Source organism: Dioscorea cayenensis, chromosome 7, assembly GCF_009730915.1.
Source record: "Dioscorea cayenensis subsp. rotundata cultivar TDr96_F1 chromosome 7, TDr96_F1_v2_PseudoChromosome.rev07_lg8_w22 25.fasta, whole genome shotgun sequence".
In the NCBI taxonomy this organism is placed as follows: domain Eukaryota; kingdom Viridiplantae; phylum Streptophyta; class Magnoliopsida; order Dioscoreales; family Dioscoreaceae; genus Dioscorea; species Dioscorea cayenensis.
In genome coordinates this window covers 18,686,482-18,696,228 of record NC_052477.1, presented here as the reverse complement: position 1 = coordinate 18,696,228, position 9,747 = coordinate 18,686,482, and positions in this window count along the sequence as shown.

Here is a 9,747-nt window from a genome sequence, read left to right as displayed (position 1 = left end):
AAGACCGAAGGAGAAATCGAATAATCTCAACACCTGCACTCTGCATAGAGTTGCAATGAGCTCTAGGGATTCCAAGTGATAAATCTCTTCCTAGATTTAGACCTAACCCTTTGGTCCGAGCGAAGCTCCCTAGCCACAATTATGCCCTAGATACTAAGATCACCTCAACGCTTCACTCCATTGCACGCGCAACTAGGCCCCAGCGGAGGTTCATCCCTTAGACCGTTCACTCTATTATGGCCGCAAAGAACTCGAGGAACGGAGGTAGAATCTATCACATCGGAGGGGAAAAGGGGACGCCTCCCTGCACCTCTCGACTCACCCTCTCAACCCTCTCCAACCTAGCTTTTGTCTAACGCTCGTGGTGTGTCACTCACTCACAAGGTTACCAACAAGAACTCTCAACCCTAGTGTCACTCTAGGGGAAATGTTCATACAATCAAGCATTCAAGGTTGGAACTCACAATAAACATCAATTTATTGAAAGCATAATAAAGAAGTTCAAAGAAACGAATACATCCTAGGGTTCACAATCACCCAAGTACCGACTAGGGGTTTAGCTCTTCATGGAGCTAAGTACAATCAAAGAAATTGAATGTAAAAGCAATGAGTCCATAAAGAAATCCCCTCGATGGTCGTGTCGATGGTCTTGTGGAAAGTCCTCTACTCATCGTCCAAGGATTCCTTCGTCCGGTATAGGATACGCCTCGATCGAAGCTCCCCTACCAACCTTCTTCCTAATGGAATCACGATGTTGGAGCCGTAGAACCTCTCCAAAACCTTGGCCAATACCCCTTAAAACCCTAGCCGAAGCCCTCTCGCAAGTTGGGGAAAAGATGGAGAAAAGAATACCAAAATCGGGGCTGAATTGGCTTTAAATATGGCTGGAATCGGGCAACTCCACGGGCGTGGACGCTACACGCGCCCGTGCGGAATTTCCACACGGGCGTGGATAATTTCCACACGCCCGTGTGGATTCTCTGTTTCTCTGATTTGTCGGCCGGCTATGAACAGTGTTGCTACAGTAGTTGCTACAGTCTTCGACCTGAATAACTTCCCAATTCCATACTTTTATCGGGGTAACGCAAACGGGCACACGTTCACGTCTTGAATCATTTGCTTCTTCAATTATATACATGTTGGTGGGGTTCTTGTTCTTATATGCATAGGTCGGAATGCTCGAGTGTGACTGCCTTTGTGCCTCTCCAAATGGATGTGCTCACTCGAATGCGAGGAGGTTGGCACACACTCTAGCATCTCACACCTGTCCTATGTCTTCGCGTTTGAACTTTAGCAAGATCTCCTCCAAAATAAGTGCATTATGATCCACATTGGCCTATTTCCTTCATACTCGGCCTCACAGCCCTACCTGCCTAAAAGTAACATAAAAACACACGTATTAATGTAAAAACCTGAGAAAAGTAATGCTCGACATAAGGAATGAACGCTTCATATTCATATCGCATAAGTACTTATCAGACTACTTGCACCGGGTGTAGTGGAGGACATGCTCCCTCCGATTCCCCAATCTCTATTGGTGATGTATCTTTGGTTGAGAATGTCGATTTTGTGGGTAATGGCATGAGGAATCAAGGAATCCCACACAGTAATACCTACAAACTGGGTTGGAAGAGTCATCCCAATTTCTTGTGGAGCAACCAAGGTCCACAAAAGGCCATAGGACAATCAGGTCTCCAATAACAAGCCCCAAACATGGAGAACCGAGTTTCAGGTTTGGAGACCCGAGTGAACGATTTGGAGAAGGCCTTAACTAGGTTTGTGCAATCATCTGATACAAGGTTCCAATCAGTTGAGGCTACACTTTGCAACCACACCACCTCATTGCATAATCTTGAAAATCAAGTAGGGCAGATTGCGAAGTCCTTATCGGAAAGGCCACAAGGAAGCTTGCCGAGTAACACCGAGACCAACCCTAGAGAACATGTGAAGGCGATCATTTTGAGAAGTGGTCGTGAGGTTGAGGGTAAGCTTCCGAGTGAGAAGCCCATTAAACACACAACCGAGGTTATAGAGGTTGAGAAGGGAGCAAGGAAAGAGAAGGAGGTGGCACCCCCACCTTTGAAGCCAAGAATCCCTTATCCCTCTAGATTGAATAATGACCAAGGGGATGAATAATACAAGAAGTTCTTGAGTTTGTTCAAACTACTCCACATCAATATTCCTTTTGTTGAGGCATTGGCCCAAATGCCTAAGTATGTAAAATTCTTGAAAGACTTGTTGACCAACAAGAGGAAGTTAGAGGAGAGTGCTTTAGTGATTTTAGATGCATCTTGCTCGGTGGTTTTGCAAAAGAACATGCCGAACAAGAAGAAAGACCAGGGAAGCTTCATCATTCCATGTAATATTGGCAATCTATGTGAAGAAATGGCATTGGCGGACTCAGGGGCCAGTATCAACGTTGTGCCATACACCTTCTTTCAAAAGTTAGGCTTGGGCGAGCCTAGACCGACTCGGATTATTTTTCAATTGGCGGACCGAACGGTGAGACATCCGAGGGGTATCATCGAAGATGTGCTTATCAAGGTGGACAAGTATATATTTTTTGTAGACTTTCTGGTGCTAGACGTCGATGAGGATGCGGATGTACCCTTGATACTTAGGAGGCCATTTTTGTGGACTTCCAAAGCCTTGATTGACATGGACGACGGAGAGCTAACATTGAGAGTCGGACATGACAAGCTCACATACTGCCTTGCTGAAGCCATGCGGCATTCTCTTGATTTCGATGATACTTTGTATTTTCTAGATGTTACTGATGAGATTGTTGATGAATACATGCAGGAAATGTTCAATCCGGATCCATACGAAGGCTTGTTCGACCAAGAGGAGGACAATGAAGAAGTAATGATGCTTGGTTTGACGGAAGAACTACCATCTACCACGGGGATCTTGAAGAAGGTGCTCTGGAAACTGAAGAGGGCTAGGAGACACCACCGGAAATACTCCAAGGTTGTTGGGGACGTGCGTGCACCGAACAAACTGGTGAATCATTGCTAGGCGGTCCCAGGCCCGATAATTCACCCTCTACCCTCAAGAGATTTTTCTCGTCGTGCTTCCAAGCCATGGGTAAAAGGGTAACTTTCATCTATGAACCCCCGTGAGATAAGACAAGGTACGTCAAGCTAAGTGACGCTAAACAAGCGCTTCTTGGGAGACAACCCAAGGTTTTACTGTTTTCGTAGTTTAGTAGTTTAGTGTGTGCATGAATAAAGTGTTGAGTGTTGGTGTCTTGATTTTTATATACTTGTGCTGTGATTTTATTGTGGGGTTTGAATTGTCATCATGTGTTTTCATGTGGATTTGGCAAATATGGGTCGTTTGAGCTATTTCTCATGTTTTTCACTAGTAAAATTTGCATAATAAGGCAGGCTCTGAGTGTGTAAACATGTTCAGAAATTTTCTGCAGAGCATGCAGAATTTTCTAAGGCATCCAGAGAAAATGCACGGGCATGTGGTATTCCGCACGCCCGTGAATTTGCATTGCGTGCTCATCCAGAGAAGGCACAGGGGTGTGGACTCGCCCCTATGAACGACCATGCGATTCTCGCACGACCATGTTTAATTTTCCGCACGGGCGTGTGAATTCCTACAGAGATTGGTAGATTATCCCGAAAGCACACAAGAGCGTGGACTCGTCCCTGTGGGCGACCTTGTAAAAATCGTACGGGCGTGTGTAAGTTCCGCACTCCCGTGCGAATCTCTGTAGAGGAGCTCTCTCCATCCCGAGAAGGCATAGGGGCGTGCGCTTGCCCCTGTGAGTTGGGCCTGTGAATGTCCACGCCCGTGCGGAATTTCCACACAGGCGTGCAGAACACTTAGCAAATTTTTCTTGGATGTCCAGAGATGCCACAGGGGCGTGCGGCTGCCCCTATGGGTTGGGCACACGGGCGAATGTACAGAATGCCAAGAGGCGCGAGTCCTTTTAAAAGGATTATCGTTTCTCTTCATCCTCATATCCTCCATTTGTCTGAGAGCACTCCTATATTGTTTCCCGACCTCGTATCACCAATTTGGAATGATTTTGCTTTGTTTTCCGGCAGTTTTCAATGCTTTCTCATCTCAACTCGACGGTAAGCCCTATCTTTAGTTTCTTTCGCAAATTCATGATTTTCATCGATGAAACTAGTCAATAATGCTTCACTTCTTCAATTAGAATGGTTATTTATATTTAGAATGAAGGAGAAAGATTATAATGGTGCATTTGTGGAGTTTGAGTTGTGGTCGTGAGTTTGTTCACGGCCCGTGGATCCACACAGGCGTGCGGAAATTCTGCATGACCGTGTTGATTTCTTTAGCTATGCTTAATTAATTTATTTGATCGATTTTATTTTTTAATTTTGGATATTATGACACCTATGTCAAAGAAGCAAGCTGATAAGCGACCACGAGAGTCATATCCTGAGTCCAAGAGCATGAGATTCACTATCCCCAAGCATCAGGCTCGTTTTGAGCATTTGTCGAGACTTTGATTCGGATATACTCGGTTCTTGGACACGAGTATACTGAGTGATTTGCATCAGGAGAATGAGTTCGCTAATGAGGTCGAGGATCTCGTTTCAGTGGGTGGTTGGACGTAGTTATTGTCGATTAGAGAGCCAGCCATCTGGCAGCTTACACTGGAGGTTTTGTCGTCATTCGAGTTTGACAGATCCTATCCGAGATTTGACGACCTCGACGTAGTTTTGTTCAGAACACTTGGACATCACTATAGTCTGAGTATCACTCAGTTTTCAGTTCAGCTCGGCTTGTACGAGGGGGCATTTACAGACACTAAGAAGTATTCTCAGTTACCGACAGATTATCCTAGTGGCTTAACCCCACAGAGAGCTTACAGAGCATTTTGTGGTGAGGGCAAGTATGAGCCGGGGGTGTCCAAGGCCACATGTCTTTCCCGACCTGCATATCGATATCTACATGCCATCATAAGCAAGTCGGTGAATGGCCGTGGTGACAGCACTAGCGTTTTGAGCCGGTAGGAGCTTTTGTACTTGTAATCAATGATGCAGCGTATACCGATCCTTCTAGGGCACATTGTCACTCTGGGTATGGGTCTCTTGGGCGCGATTCACGGGGCCGAGAAGACGAGCATACCTGCGCCCTTGAGCTTGGAGACGATGAGATTGATGGGTATGGTCCGTAGGGTTCAGACGGGGGTTTATGCTCTGGTTCTACCGGCCCCAGAGATAGCCGAGGAGGAGCGTGATGATGCCGAGGCTTCCCATCCTGCCCCCAAGCCTCAGTCAGCACCTATGAAGACCGAGGCACCTCCGGTGACAGAGGACCCAACCCCCGTGCGCATGTTTTCACCATCTCGAGCCCAGAATCGGTTTGAGAGGCCCGAGCAGAGATTGCCGATATAAGGGCTGCGCAGGCCGCACAGTATACGGAGTTCATGGCACATTTTGACACATTATAGCAGATCTTAGAGCAAGATGTCGGCTCATCATTTGTCCTGCGGCCGAAGACTCCTCAGGCCCCCTCGGCTTCTCCGGCACCTCCATCCCCTATTTCGGCACCAGTTGACCCACAATGTACTTCATCACCAGCAGCAGCAGCAGCAAAGCTAGAGGACGACAACGACACTTGATTTTATTTTCCTCATCTTTTACTTCCGCATTTTATTTTGGACTTGTACACTCAGAAAGGACTCTCCTTCTTAGTTTATCTTTTATTTCGCTGTCTCAAGTTCTATTCATTTCTTCATCTTTTATATGCTCGAGTTGTTTTATTTTTATTGAGCTTTACTGAACCCCCTCGTGTATGCGTGCAGATGGTCTTGTCATCATGGGAATTAAGACTTTATCATGGGCATGGCCAGGTTGTTTCGGCACTTGGCCGTGTGAGCTTCACAACCCTTTGGAACAACACTCCCAAGGACTAAGCTCCATCAAATGCAACACTAGGAGTCAGGGGAGTATTGTTTTGATTACTTCTCCCACATCTGAATTTAATTGATTTACATTATGAATGAACTTGCATGTGTACATTGGGGACAATGTACAACTTAAGTGGGGGAGTTTCATGGTGCACGCATCTCTTTTATACTAGTTTTGATTGATATACATGCTCACATAGAATATGGCGGTTCACTTTAGTTGCATTGATTGTATTCTTGAGTTTAGGATAATTTTTAACATTGAATGTTTTCATGCTCTAGTTTTTGCTTGAATTTCTAGGAATGTTTTCCCGATTGACACTTGTTGCACTACTCACTCTTTGAACTCTTTTGGAAACTCATGTTTGATGTATAAGGGACTAGTTATAGTTATTTCTTGTGGTAATTCTGAAAAAAAGAAATGGAAAAAATGAAAAGAAGGAACAAAATAGTTTTATTGTTTATTTGTGCTTGTTCGGTGGAAAGAGCTACCACCTATGAAGTATGAAGCTACTCTCATAAGTCGGATACTAGTTATTCCCTAATGAGAGAAAAAGCTATCTCATAGGATGAGTGAAAGCTACCACTTCGGTAGAAAGAGCTACCACTTAGAAAGTGTGAAAGCCACCTTAGCGGCCGCTTTGGAAAGGGCTACCTTAGAGGATGTGTGAAGTTACTACCATTTTTGAATTTTTTGTTACTTTTTCTAGATAAATAAGTCCCTTGTACTTAGAACAGTGAGGAGTATACTTTTGGTTGTTTTGAGTGAGTTCACACACTTACACGATTTCGGGTTTGTTGTCCTTTTTGATTCAAGTTTTTTGCTAGAGGATTGATTTTTCGTATTTAGTGTGGAAATTTCCCTTACTTGTAGAATACCCTCTTTGTATGCTTTGGTGAACCTAAGGCCAAGCACTTCCAATATTTCCTTAATCCATGCACATAATGTTTTAATTTTTGCTTGAGCACAAGAAAAAGCTTAAGTGTGGGGGAGTTTGATAAGTGCTTGTGTGATAGGAATGTGAAGTGTTCTTTCCTTATGTTGTGCATTACTTTTCTTGGGTTTTAACGCTAATATGGGTGTATTTACGTTACTTTTATGCAGGTAGGGTTGTGAGGCCTATTATGAGAGAAAGAAGTCAATGTGGGTCGTAATGCACTAATTTGGAGAAAATCTTGCTAAGGTTCAAACGCGAAGACATAGGTCGGGTTCCAGATGGAGGAATGTGTACCAACCTCCTAGTATTCGAGTTCGCATAACTATTTGGAGGGGCACAAGGGTAGTCACATTCAAGCACTCCGACTTGTGCATATAGAACAAGATCTCCACCAACATATTCATTATTAAATAAGCAAGGTGATCCACGATGTAAATGTGTGCCCGTTTGCGTTACCTCAATAAAAGTATGGATTTGGGAGTATTTCAGGCCGGCACCGTAGCAGGGTATTGCTGAAAATACTGTATCAAAATACTGCAGAAGCACTGTTTACAATAGGCCGAGAAAACAGGAAAACAAAGAATCCACACGGGCGTGTGGAAATTCCACAGGGGCACCAACATGGGCGTGTGGATTCCCGATTCTAGCCCTTTAAAAGCTGATTTTAGCCCCGATTTCAGCATTCTTTTGTCCATCTTTTACCCAACTTGAGAGAGGGTTGCGGCTAGGGTTTTGAGGGGTATTGGCTAGGGATTTAGGGAGGTTCTACGGGTCTGACATCGCGCGCCATTTGGAAGAAGGTTATTGGGAGAGCTTTCATCAGCATCAATCTGGTGAGGTGTATCCTAGGCCAGAAAAAGGGACTCTTGCGACGAGTAGAGGACTCTCCACAAGACCATCACCACAATTATCGAGGAGGTTTTCTATGGATTCTATGCTTTTACATGCGATTTCATTGATTGTATCTAGTTCCATGGAGAGCTAAACCCCTAGTGGGTACTTGTGTATTTGTGAACCCTAGGATGTATTCATTTCATTGAATCTCTTTATTATGCTTTCAATTAATTGATGTTTATTGTGAGTTCCAACCTTGAATGCTTGATTGTATGAATACTCCCCTAGAGCAACACTAGGGTTGAGAGTTCTTGATGGTAACTCTTGTGAGTGAGTGACACACCATGAGAGTTGACAAAGCTAGATTGGGGAGGGTTGAGAGGGTGAGTTGAGAGGTAGCGGAGCGTCCCCTTTCCCTTCAGGTGTGATCTATCCTACATCAACATTGCAAGAGTTCTTTGGGTCCATAGTAGAGTGAATGGGCTAAGGGATGACCTTCTGCTGGGGCTTAGTTATGAGTGTAACGGAGTGAAGCGCTGAAGTGATTTTAGCACCTAGGGCTTAATTGTGGAAAGGAATCTTCCACCTGGACCAAAGGGTTAGGTCTATACATAGGAATAGGGTTTATCACTTGAAATCCTTAGAGCTCATTGCAATTCTATGCGAGTGCGAGGTTGAGAGGTTATTCAATCTCTCCTCCGGGACATGTATAGAGTTAGGCATGATTAACCTTAGATTTGGGATCATGTAATTAAGGATTTCCATTACTCATTGTTGCATCAATTAGGATGTATAATATAGGGTTCTTGAACTTGAAATGATTGTCCAAGGCGGATCAATATCCGGGTACCCCATCTTTATTGATTGTCTTACCTTCTCCTTTACTTATGCCTTCTATCTTGTTGTTTTTATTTTCGTTATTTCATATGTTGCACACTTATCACTATTCATCTTCCACATTAGTTAAGAAACAACTTAAGTGTCTTTATTCTCTACTCTCTGTGGATACGATACCCACTCATTTGGGATTATTACTTTGACACCTGTGCACTTGCGGTTTATACGCATATACGGACGTGCCAGTATTACTTATACATAAGCACTTATCAGCCGCACAACCCAAACAGAGGGTTATACAGCCCCTGTACTGTCAGAGCAATGCCTACATAACCCAGCCAGTAGGCTGTGAGGCTCACATAGCAGCCCGCATAGGCTCAGCATGAACCTTTATGAAGACCAAAGAGCGTTCTGCGGCCTCAGTTTCATCCGCACACTTGCCGGCACTCATGAACAAGTATATATGCCTATCCTTAGTGCCTTGAGAGAGAGCTTGATCACTATCCGCCTCCAAGAAACCCTATGCGTAATTTTTATTCAAGGAGGCCATTTTGGAGAGCACTTCAAGAAGAAAAATGGGGAGCATCAATGAGAGCATTAAGGACCTCAACAGCTCAGTTCTGATAAGTTCTCATCACCACCTTCTAGTCGACATTTCGAGGGAGTTCATTGATCATTCTTGCCATAATTTATATGTATTTTGAAGTCTTTTATTTTTCCATATCGAACTAGACTCCCAAGGGCACTGGGCTATCGGTGAACCTTGGGAGAATAATATTTATGGATGACATTTATATTTTGTAATTGAATGCTTGCCTTATTTATCAGTTTTAATCTGTCATTTTATTATTCACTCTACAATGGATGAGTTCCGTGGAGTTGATTTTGAATAATACTTGTTTGGTAGGATGCTAGCTTGTTTTAGATCATATGATGATTGAAAGGGGGATTCATTATACCAGTACACCGAAGGTTCTGAATATTAGCAGCTCCGCGCAAGGTTTACGGTAATTTTAGCCAAAAGCGAGCATTATAATTACTCTAGCTAGGACTTCATGTTCTCAAAGGCATCTTAGATGTATTGTCCAATGGAGGAACCCGTATTAGATTAGGGCTACTCCACGGAGGTTCCAGGGTAGTTGACATCTAAGTTTAGCAGACCAAAATCAAACCAACCTTGTGCTTAAGTGCTCATTGTCATCCATATTTAGTCTTCTCCAAGAGGAATCCTCGCCTGAGGCC